The 12,547-nt window shown below is 45.4% G+C and overlaps 1 protein-coding gene across 1 annotated transcript in view; it reads left to right on the top strand.

Annotated features, from left to right (window-relative positions):
• Positions 1 to 1,031: 1,031 nt before the first annotated feature.
• Positions 1,032 to 12,547, top strand: part of LOC138449413 (struthiocalcin-1-like) — a 182,947-nt gene continuing 171,431 nt past the window's right edge. The window contains exon 1 of the mRNA XM_069604803.1: positions 1,032 to 1,063. The gene's annotated coding sequence lies outside the window, so the exon portion shown is untranslated. The remainder of the gene's footprint in view (positions 1,064 to 12,547) is intronic.

Below are 12,547 nucleotides of genomic sequence, written 5' to 3'. Positions count from 1 at the left end.
CAGTCTTTAATGCTTGCTGGGTCTGCAAGGGTAAGGGAAGAAAGCTCACGCGCCCCAGTCTTTAATGCTTGCTGGGTCTGCAAGGGTAAGGGAAGAAAGCTCACGCGCCCCAGTCTTTAATGCTTGCTGGGTCTGCAAGGGTAAGGGAAGAAAGCTCACGCGTCCCCAGTCTTTAATGCTTGCTGGGTCTGCAAGGGTAAGGGAAGAAAGCTCACGCGCCCCAGTCTTTAATGCTTGCTGGGTCTGCAAGGGTAAGGGAAGAAAGCTCACGCGTCCCCAGTCTTTAATGCTTGCTGGGTCTGCAAGGGTAAGGGAAGAAAGCTCAGAGCCGGGGGTAAACACGCAGGAAAAATGCATATTTTTGGCACAATTACTGCTGGTGGTATTACTGCACGGTAATAGCACCCAACCCATGATCCGGCAGTAATACCGACGGACGGGATACCGCCCCCAAATCGTGATGAGAATGGTTAAATAAAACATATTTTGGAGGATGGGTCAGATTTCTGACACGTGCATGTTGTGAAAGCTCAAAGACCTTTCCTGCATTTCCTGCACTGGACTTTCTTAATGGGTCTTTAGTGGATGAGGGTTCTTAGGGCTGATCACCCCTGCAGCACAAAGACCTTCGAAATATAAAGCCATTTGTACTCTCAAGCAGACTTTGTGCAGCTTGAAATCATTGTGCACGGCAGGTGGCAGTGCTCTAATGGCGGCGCTGCTCTCCATGGGCCTTTGTTTGACTCCTGCCTCTATGCAAACCCACTTAATTCTCTGGCGCTGATGACCTCAGGACCAGGCTGTTTGCACAGGGTCTGGATAATGCTTCTGTTCTGTGCATCTTGCATTCACATGTAAGCAGACACTCGCCACGAGCATGGCTTTCAACATGGCACGAACTATGAAGTCTGTCTGAAAGCAATGTTGATCCCTTCACAAAGACATTGGCAACACACACACACACACACACTGCAGCTGATCATGGCGGTATATATATGTATAATGCCAGGGAGGTGGGTGCCCGACTCTACCTGCTGCGGTGAGAAGCGGAGACTGATAGAAGGTACGCCTGGGTCCCCAGTCCTGCGTGGGCTTCAGCAAATGACTGCGTTTTCCTTAAAGCTGTTTCCTTTGTTGTGGGGATTTGGAGAGGGTGTGTAACTGGTCCCAAATCACGAAGGAAGCTCATCCATGTCGTATGACTGTCAGTTGACATTGGTTGCGTCACAGGGGCCGGGGGAGGGGGGCTGGCACATGCGGGGGAAACAGCACATGCGATGCCAGATTGCTCAGGTCGAGAGATGCGAAATTCCAACACATAGCGGCCTGCCCTTCTAAAGGAGGCTCCCCCATCTTCGTTCCCCTGCGGGGGTCTTCAGCTGGGAAAAGCCAGCGGGCCGTGGCGGCCTCACCCGAAATGTGGGCGGGAAGGACTCAGAGAGGCTTCAGTGTAGTCAACACCAGCTTTGCACGTGTTCTCTGAGCCGTCTTTAGTTCTTGATTCCGTATGACAACAGCAAAGCCAGCTCCGTTGGACTCGACACCCTTACATGTTTATTAGCAGTGTTTAAAAGGCTTTAGGGAGTTCAGGCTCCACCCTCTGTTGGTGAAGCCATCAGAGAGAGTTCATTGGTAGGCGCAGAGTTCTTGGTATATGTAGACGCACCTTTATGACGCAATCCTTTTGTTACATTTGGGATGGAGGTGCTGTTTGGTGCGATCGCTACTTGAAGAGTTTAGATTTTTCGGGAAATTCAAATACAAATCAAAACTTTGTGTGAAAATAGAATGCGTTCAGTTGTCAGATTTATAATAATGTATTTCTAATATAGCGCTACACACCCATAGGTCTCAGAGCTCTGAAATAACAGAAGACATTATTATCCCACAGAGTGGTACTCATTTTAGTGATCTTGGAAGGATGAAAGGCTGAGTTGACCCTGTTGGGATTCGAACCTGCCACAGCAGGCTGCACACAGATATCAGGGGCGAGTGCTTAGCTTGCTGTGTTATTTGACCGGCAATTTAGGGAAACCCTTCCACATCTCAGAAATCCAATTTTGTACGGGACTGATCGTTCACAGCCCCTTTCTGCCTCTTCCGTGCACCACCTTTTGACACCCTCTCAAGAGAACTTCACAATGCCTGCGAGAAAAGGAGGAACCTGAAATTCGATAGGTGCCTTGTGAAATGATGGTGCCCTGTGCACCAGGGGCGTGCAACCCACAGCTCCACACTGGTTTTAAGCTATGCCTCCCATGTGGCTTCACCATTAGTGTGGCTGGCTTGGGCTGATGGTCGTTTTTATTTTATGTATTTATTTAGCTATTGGGCTCTTATAAAACTAGCAAACCTGTTTCAAAGCGCCCACAGAGCAACAGGTTGGGGGCAGGGGATGGTACATAATGAATTACAACAAAGATAAATAATTGAATTAATGAATGCAGGCAAATCGGAAATAGGGAGGGGAGACAAATCTACTATGCCTTGTGAGTGTTCAGAACGTGCAAGTGCAGAGGGAAGGAGTAAGGCATATGTGCTGTAATGCTCACAGGGAGGAGCTAAGAGGAGAAACACATAAGTGCAATCTCCAGTGGGGAGGGTGAGCCTAAGCAAGTGCAGTAAATAGACAGCGGCTGGGGGGAGAGATGTAGGGGGTCAGGACCCTGAGGATACATAACCGCCATTCACACCAGTTCGCTAATGTGTGGTTAGCAAGAACAAGGGGGTAGGGGAAGGACGAGGTAAAGAGAAAGGTCTTGAGGCTTTTCCGGGACTTAAGGTGATCTTGCTCAAGATACAGAGGGAGAGGGAGGCTGTTCCACAGGAGGGAGCCATCTGAGGAAAGGGATCGGTGCCAGAGGAATGCAGGTGTCTAGAAGGTATTTGGTCACGAAGAGTTGCAGATAGAGTGGTCCCCGTCCCCAGATAACCTTCTGGATGATACAGAGGGGTTTGAATGTAATCTGTGCTGAGACTGGGAGCCGGTGAAGACTTTGTAGTGCAGGAGAGATGCTGTCCCTGGGCTTGAGGCCTTGAGGCTTACTGACCTCTGCCCTTCGCCTTTACCATTTTTTCGCCCCCTCTCTTTACTTGCCGACAACCTTGACCATTTTGCTGTTTACCGTGCTTGTTCATCTTGTCTGCGCCCTCACGCCTTAGGGTTTATGGCTGCGCGTTTTAAATTGATTAGAGTAAAGTAAAAGGAAAAGCCTTGCTGCCCTATTCTGGCTAAGCTGGCGGGGTTGGAGAGCGGATGAGGGAAGATTAAGGAATAGTCTATTGCAATAGCCTCGCTTGGAGAGCACCAGGGCATCGGTAACATTGAGTCTCTGGGGGAAGGTGAGGAAAGGTAGAATTCCTTTATGAAGGAAGAGCTGAAGTGGGACTTCTTGACAATGTCCTACATATAAAGGAATGGGAGGAGCCGAAGATGACTCCAAGATACCTAGCTTCATAGGAGGGGCCATGGGGAGAGGCCACTGAAGAAGGCCTCATTGCAGGGAGGAAGTAGGGTGCAGGGGACCCAACAGGGAGACTCTCTGTTTTGCTGCCATTGAGGCAGAGGTCATTAGCAGTGCACCAGGCCTGGATGGCAGAGAGGCACTCAGGGATGAAGGAAGGTGCAGGGGCGTCAATAGGAAGTTTGAAGAAGAGTTGTGTGTCATCAGCATAGCACTGGAAGTTGGGGGGAGAATGAGGAAATGAGGCGTGCCAGCAGGGACAGGTATATGTTAAAGAGCCAGAGAGAGGGAATGGAGCCCTGGGGGATGCCACAGGTGGAGCAGGAAGTAGGGGAGGAGAAAGAGCCCAGTATGACTTTGGAGGAATGGTGCTTTAGGAAGGAGGTGAGCCGGTCCAGTAGAGAGGGTGGGCTCCTCTGCTCATGGTATCTTCCAACATACTTGACATTAAGGTTGACTTAAATCTCCAAAACCTACACAGCAGAAAAGCCAAACTATCCATGTGTTTGGGTTTGGGAGGAGATTCCACAGCGAGTGGGGATGGTGTTCGGTTTGAACATCCCTCAAGATCCTTCATTTACCAGACCTTTCTGCGGCTTTGCATCGTCCTTGTCAACGGAACAATGCGTTCTACCATTGGAAAGAACACCACAAGCCGCGTTCCGACAGCTTAGTGCAATTCATCAAACAGATACCCCACGCCTAGCCCACCAAGCGCAGTTACGCCGGATTTACCATAAGGAGCATTATGGTGGCACCGGAGAAGTCGGGCATCGGTCGACCCAAAGCTACGCAATGGCGTTGCACATGAACTAAAGCAACTAGAGAACTACTTGGAATTCAGCAAGCCCCACACCTCTGTCCAGAGAATGATTATTCTACACCCTCCTGAATAATGGACCCTTTGCAGGTTTCTCTGGTTAAGGAATGCTGTACTATTTATTCTTGAAAAGCGGGGAATAATTAGAAGGCAAGTATCGTTATAAGTGACCACGTTTCTGTGCTTTAGTAGTTTTATGATAGACCTTATTGTATTTTGGAGGCTTTTTTTGCAATATGGATGCACAATGGGCCCAATGATATAGTATATTTATGAACATTGTGTTTGTTCTCAAGAAATTACTTTTCAGTAAAAACCTTTGATAAATAAACATTGGCCAAAACGCTTGTTTTGGTGTTTGCATAAGCATTCTATAGGCGCTTTCCATATGTTCTCCATTGCCTACTGGTTTCTAACATACAGTAGGCCTAGGCCCTGCCATTCATTTTATTGTGTGTTTGTATAGCACCGACCATGGACAAGGCCATTTTGTAGCCCACCTACAGCAAATGGAGGGGTAGGAAATCCAGTCTTTCACAGAGGGAGGGGCAGCGGAGAAGACCCTAATATAATGTAAGTACCAACGAGTACATCACAAGTACTGAGAGCATGAGAGTTACTTTGCAGTACTGCTACCAAGTAGGGCATCGCAAGTGCTTCTAATGAACATGACAACAGATTAATACACTACAAGTGCCAAACAGTGCATTGTAAGTGCTTAGAACATGAGAACAGCTTGATCCACTACAAATGCCAAACAGTGCATTGCAAGTGCTTAGAACATGAAAAAAGCGTAATGCACTATAACTGCCAAACAGTGCATTGCAAGTGCTTAGAACATGCAAACAGCTTGATGCACTACAAATGCCAAACAGTGCATTGCAAGTGCTTCGAACATGAGAAAAGCTTGATGCACTACAAGTGCCAAACAGTGCATTGCAAGTGCTTCGAACATGAGAAAAGCTTGATGCACTACAAGTGCCAAACAGTGCATTGCAAATGCTTAGAACATGAGAAAAGCTTAATGCACTACAACTGTCAAAAAGTGCATTGCAAGTGCTTAGAACATGAGAACAGCTTGATCCACTACAAATGCCAAACAGTGCATTGCAAGTGCTTAGAACATGAAAAAAGCGTAATGCACTATAACTGCCAAACAGTGCATTGCAAGTGCTTAGAACATGCAAACAGCTTGATGCACTACAAATGCCAAACAGTGCATTGCAAGTGCTTAGAACATGAAAAAAGCTTAATGCACTGCAATTGCCAAACAGTACATTGCAAATGCTTAGAACAAAAGAAAAGCTCAATGCACTACAACTGCCAAACAGTGCATTGCAAGTGCTTAGAACACAAGAAAAGCTTAATGCACTTCAACTGCCAAACAGTACATTGCAAGTGCTTAGAACATGAGAAAAGCTTAATACACTACAACTGCCAAACAGTGCATTGCAAGTGCTTAGAACACAAGAAAAGCTTAATACACTACAAGTACCAACACTACAAGTGCCAAACAGTGCATTTCAAGTGCTTAGAACATGAGATAAGCTTAATGCACTACAACTGCCAAACAGTGCATTGCAAGTGCTTAGAATACAAGAAAAGCTTAATACACTACAAGTGCCAACGCTACAAGTGCCAAACAGTGCATTTCAAGTGCTTAGAACATGAGATAAGCTTAATGCACTACAACTGCCAAACAGTGCATTGCAAGTGCTTAGAACACAAGAAAAGCTTAATACACTACAACTGCCAAACAGTGCATTGCAAGTGCTTAGAACACAAGAAAAGCTTAATACACTCCAACTGCCAAACAGTACATTGCAAGTGCTTAGAACATGAGAAAAGCTTAATACACTACAAGTGCCAGCACTACAAGTGTCAAACAGTGCATTTCAAGTGCTTAGAACATGAGATAAGCTTAATACACTACAACTGCCAAACAGTGCATTGCAAGTGCTTAGAACACAAGAAAAGCTTAATACACTACGAGTGCCAACACTACAAGTGTCAAACAGTGCATTTCAAGTGCTTAGAACATGAGATAAGCTTAATACACATATGTATCTATTTAGGCACTTGGTTTATTACTAACCTTTGCCAATTCACGATTGTCGTAGACAAGTTAAAAAAGTAAAAATACATTTCAAAATGAAAATTCTTTTGTCCATATTTCATCATCAAGATATTGATAATTCCAACTTCAAAATAGAAAAAAGAAAAGTACAAATTATAAAGAAGGGGGAAGAAGAACGGGTGTGAACTACAGAAATATAAAAGAAAAAAGTGAGCAAACAGCATAAGAAAACATCGAACATACTGACAGGGAAGCATTTTTAGTATGTCATTAATGTTCGAGCAATGAGAATGTTTTAAATAATTCATCCAAAAAAAGAGTTATAGCAAAGATTGCTTTAACGTTTTCACCCCAACACATATATTCCCATAACATTTCAATACTTCTAGTTGGAGCCTCATTTATAATAGAACCGAGATATTTGGTTCTTAAAGATCTCAGTTAAGGACAACAGAGAGTCAAATGTTTTAGTGTTTCTCCTGGGGTCTGGAACAATCTGCAGGCATCCATTCGGTCAGGGCCTTGCTTTCCTGAATTGAGAACTTGCTTGGTTGGTAGTAAGTCCATTCTAATACACATGCAAAGGCTGAGATGGTGAGGGCTTTGAAAAGTAATCCAATATCCAGGAAGTATATTCATGGCTTTAATAGCTTTCCTTAGATTATCGTAAAGTTTGTACTGTGCTTTCGCCATCTCCGTTTTCATCCAGTCCCAATGCCATAGTTTTTTCTTCGCTACATCAGGATTTCTTAATAACATTTCCAACTTGTCTGCTTCATCCAAAATTGCCAGAGATTTATTAGACCAGAGATCTTGCACCCAGTCCTTGGAGAGTCCATCAGCTCATTGAAGAATTTCAAATTGGATTGGCGGGTCCTTTGAAGTCAGCTTTCCATATAAAGGTAGAGCTTTCCATAATGGGGCTGCATAAATAGACCTCTCTCATGTCTAATGATGGCTACCGGGACACACCTCGGGAGTCCCAGAATCCTCTTCCAAAAGGAACCTTCCGGAATGCTCCAGGTTTCCCAAGCGAAGCATAAGCATGCTTCCACTCCATAGGACAGTTGCGCTCTGCAGTCTCCCAACTCTTCTTCTCCGTTAGCCACCCAAGCCCTTGTGCAACCACTGCACACTTCTTGTAACCCCCTGGGGGTTATAAATCCAGTACATACAAACAGGTACAAACTACATACATGTTTGCTTTGTCCCTATTGCCAGTAAAGCCATTGTAAAAAAGTCTGTCCCTGTTAGCTGCACCAATAATATGTGAAAAACAAGCCTGTCCCTGTTAGCTGCACCAATAATATGTGAAAAACAAGCCTGTCCCTGTTAGCTGCACCAATAATATGTGATTGTATTGTCCCTCACTACAGGCACCGCTCAGAAACAATGCCGTCACCACCACTCACTTGTGCATTCACCCACATTCATTCACTCATGCTTGACGTGTATTAATTCACTTGCACATTCACCAGAATTCACTCACCCCTCGCCCATGCCCTGGCCCAAATACATTCTTCCCATACACCCACACACAAACACACTGAACTTACAGACATACAAACACATGAACATGTATGCATTTACAGGCACACACATTTACAGACACACACAACTGTTTGCAGGCATGCATGCATACATACATACAGTCACACACAGTTGTTTTTTGAATGTTTTGCTTACCTGCATGTCACCTCAGCTCTGGACTTCATCCTGCATGCGCCACTGCCGCTCCAGGAGGAAACATGTGGAGGTGACAATCAAACACCTCTCGCTGAGTGCTGGTGGTGAGCACACATAGCTGCATGGCACCATCTCACCCACCCACTAACACAATGAAATGTCAGGCAAACAAACCTATTCACAAACACACAACCCCTTTTGTGCAATATACCAGTGATGTTATTAAAATGATTTAACCCTTACCTGCACATCACCACAGCTCCAGGCTATGATCCTTCATGTGCTGCTGCTCTGGAAGTCTCGCCCTGCACACCCTGTGGGTAACCGGATCTAGGAAGCAATTAGAGGGATCAATAAACACCTCTCCCTGAGTCCTGGTTCCTGGTGTACACATAGAGCTGCAGGGGCTCGCTGCTACAGGCCCTCCTCATGCAACAGAAATGTGGAACGCACCCCTACACGCTATTAGGGTGCAGTACCCCAGCCTGCATTGCCAATAAGCAAGTCAAGTAAGGGGAAGCAAAATGCCACAACCCTACCTTGTTCATTGGTCTATTTACCCAACCAGACATCTGATACAGGAGTACCGCTTCAGCTGAATGGCGCAGCTGAGGGAGTGCTCTATTTTTCAATGGGTGGCGAGTCAGGTCTGTTGCCCAATATAGATTATCCACCCCTGTGAGTGATCTGGCGAACCAGAAGAAGGAGTCAGACTCAAGGATGACATTTCAAGGATATTTATTAAACTAAAAAGCTAAGTGCCTGTATATCCCTCCTGCTAAGAAGGATTTCCCTACCTACAAAACTTAGCTAATGGTGTTCATCGGTCGCCAAAAGTCTAACGTAGTCCTCAATCCAAAGCCCATCCACTATCTGGCCCGATCCCAAAGCACTATACTCCCGGCTCAAGCTTCTCCCCGCCAAGTTCACTCCAAATAAGACCATGCTCTTGAAAATGCAACACAGAAAAGTCTTCAGATGCCTATTTAAGTTCCTAAGGAAAGTTGAAACTCGACACAAATCCATACGAAATGATGCTAAAAGTTCACCAAAGAAAAAGGTCTTCATTTCTTTAAACGGTGGGAAGATCCCTTCTTCACCAACTTGGTTGCTCCCTTGTTGTGGGCTTTTGTTTAAACTTCTTTAACCATTCAGGCTCGCTTCTTCTTGTGTCTTCTTGTGTCATTTGTTTCTACAGGGCTCTTCAGACCCCTTGGGCTCTCTACCTTGTGCGGTATGTTTGGCTCTAGCCATTCCTCAATATTCGGGTTTCTAGGGCTACTATAACTCGCGTTGTCTATCCTCTTTCTTTCTTCCGCTCGCCTCCCTCTGCTCTGGGCAACCCTTGTACCTTCTCTGCAGTCAGGTCTGCTGCAGTGGGATGGCATCTCAGCGGGGTGTTTTTGTTTGTTCTCCTCTCCGGCGTCTCCGGTGCATAAGCGGGTGCTTTCTTAAATCTGCCCATCTCGGCATTCCCCCTTTTTTTCCGAACTCAGAGCGGAGAACTCGTCCCTCCATTCCTCTCGGGTCGCATCATCCCAGGCCCACCATAGCTACAGCATGGTCACGCGACTAGGTGAGATGGTCATTCCGTCCCTGTCTCACTCTTGGCATATTGCTTGCTCCGTGGTGTAGTGCAGCTCTGTTTCTCCAGGACGTTCTCACATCAGAGACTCACAACTGTGTAGGATTCTTTCTTCTACATTCAATATTCCTCGTCTCTTAATTCTCACCACCATACATCCAAGGGCCGTGTCATTCCTCTTCAGTTGTTGAATTTAAGGGGAATCCTGCATTACCTGAAGACAAATATATGGAAGCAATACCAGTATTTGTTGGATGCTATTCCTACATATACAGACAGAGTATTCTTTATAGGGAGTTCCTTATTGGTTATGAGATATGAGTTATGAGTTATGATATTGTATTTCTATTGCGCTCGTACACAACTGTTTCAGTGTTATAGGAATGGGAGCCCTTGTCCCCTAGAGCGGAGTCACTCCTAGTGAGGTCACACATTCACAGACCCCTAGGGAGGGCCTTGCTTAGCCAGCTCATCTCCCAAGCATCAAACGGGGTGGGGCCTCCTTCGGGCGAAGTTACAGATTGCCCAGATTCGTCACAGTGGCCACTGGTTAAAACTGAACTCATAGTAAATAAAGGTAGTGATAGCCCACAATTCCCCAGGGACATTTGTGGCTTGATGGTGAAATGGATTTGAACATATATTTTGGTTCTTTGTGCTTGAGCTGCTCAAATTGTTCCTTTGCGGTCGTGCTTTCTAATGCCATTGGATTGGTCTACAGGATGACATACATGCTGCCCTATTTCCCCCTGGGGTATCTCAAGTAGAAACACCATAGTTAAACATTCATCGTCTCCCCACTTGCACCTAAAAAAGCCAGAGCCCAAGTCACAAAATGCAACTGAATGAGCGATTCGTAGGGTGTGGCGCAAATCACGGCAGAGTCATTCCGACCCGAGCACCTGGCACTGATATATGCAAGGGGGCTGAACAGCGCATCTTTGAGTCACTGCCCAGCGCCTCCTGAAGCAAACAGGTTACCGTTGAGTATAGGGTGACCGCTGCATTTCAGCAACGGGTGCAAATGAAGAAAGCACATTGTGCGCGCTTCACTCATTGGAGCTCATTTTTGAGAATCGGGCCCTTTAGCTGATGGCGTTCTGCTCATTGCTTGGAACCCCCTAATAGCAGGGAAGTAATTTGGTGGGGGTCACCAGGTGTCGCACTTGCAACCCCTGAGATCTCCCTTACTACCCCTGTGTTCACCCTTGCTACCCCTAAAAAAGAAAAACGCATTATTTTATTTTTTATTTTTTACAAATTGAAGTTCCTGGGCTGTGGCCAATGCCATGTAGCTATTTGAGCTATTTGTCTTTCTGGAATTCTATACAATAATTTCTAGAGTCATTAAAGGTTTATTTCAGACACACTTCAGGGGTGAGTCACTAATTTAGTCTATTCTTAAACACTTCAAATTCACAATTTAGACAAAATCCTCCAAAAAGCATATAGAGTAGAATAAGCATCCATTTCGGAATATGTATTTTGCTTTTCGCAAGTTGCAGTTATAGCATATTTTTTTCTGACGATACATATGGTGATCCATTCTTGTATGAAATGTTTATCACAGTAATATTGTAACCATATTTTTCATTGTGTTTAGGTACAATGCTATGTGATGCCACTTCCTGTTTTGTCAAGAGATAAACGGTTGTGTTCCATCGCTTCCCGTGATGTCCCTTCAGGGTGGGGGTCACATGACATCACTTCCTGTGATGTCACCAAAGGTCAAGGGTCATGTGATGTCACTTCCGCTACCCCTGGCATTTTGGTGAAAATACGGCCCTGTCTAATAGTAGTAGTGTGCTCAATAATTCCAATCTCCACTCAGAAATGTGTCGGTTAGCCCCTGAATAATCAGCAAGATGAAATATTTGCCAATTAATGTTCACTGTCCATCAGAGAGGTTTGGTGAATCAGGCACAGGCTGGTGATGAGCTTCACCAGCTCTATTGACAATGCCAGTGGAATCCTACGCCAGTCTGATTCCAAGCAAACCATGATGGCCTCCGATTTCCTAAACTCATGAGTTGGTGATGAGTTGATACAGGTTCACCGCCCCCTCATCTCCCATTCCTACGGTCGGCTTCCAAATCCCCGCGCCACGTTTTATCTTCAACAAATAGACAGTCTCATCTCAACTTTTCTGTGGAAGGGTAAAAAGCATAGACATTATCTGGAAAAATGAAAATCTTAGAGACTTTGTGGGCCTTGAGCTCCCTGATCTTCTGATCTTTGCAATGTGACAATGCGAGGAATTGCCATCCGGCAAGGTTGTCGAAGCCCTGGCTTTTTTGATTTGTATTCGTTAATGAAACAGTGCGGGTAATTCCATTGCTGAAAGGGAAATCTGCCTACCAGGTACTATTGATTGATAACTGCTCCTCTAATCCATGTTGGGTCCATGGAGACTGGCTAGGTAACATACATTCCTTTTGGTATCCTCACACACATATCCTTTTGAACGTAGTGCTTTTTATTGCTTTGTCTCCCCCGGTCTCATTACCCAGAGCACTGCATGTTCTGTGTTCCTTCTACAGGGGTTGGTGTTTACAGTGTTTTCTAGTTGGTTAATATTGTACATGGTGTGTTTGGGTAAAGTATTATGATAGAACCCAACATAAAGGACATTCCTTTATGTTGGGTTATACTTCACTGTCTGAGGTGCTACTAAACCACATTCCTAGCCCTCTTAAGAGTATCGCCTTCCCTCGGCCCACGTTACCATTAAAGGCGAAGGAGGGATATCTCTTCACAGTTTTCGATTTACGATTGTGTTGGCTCTTGGGTTGTAGAAGTGTGAATGCTGAGTGGGGGTTTAGGGCCTGATTCACAGAAGTGTTTTATAATGACGCAACCCCATGAGAAAATGCTCTGTGAATCAGGCCCTTAGCCTCTACTCAGCCTACTACTCC

This window comes from Ambystoma mexicanum, chromosome 1p, assembly GCF_040938575.1.
Source record: "Ambystoma mexicanum isolate Mex_15411 chromosome 1p, UKY_AmexF1_1, whole genome shotgun sequence".
Lineage (NCBI taxonomy): Eukaryota > Metazoa > Chordata > Amphibia > Caudata > Ambystomatidae > Ambystoma > Ambystoma mexicanum.
The sequence above is the reverse complement of the archived record's forward strand: the minus strand, read 5'-3'. Positions and strand labels throughout refer to the sequence as shown.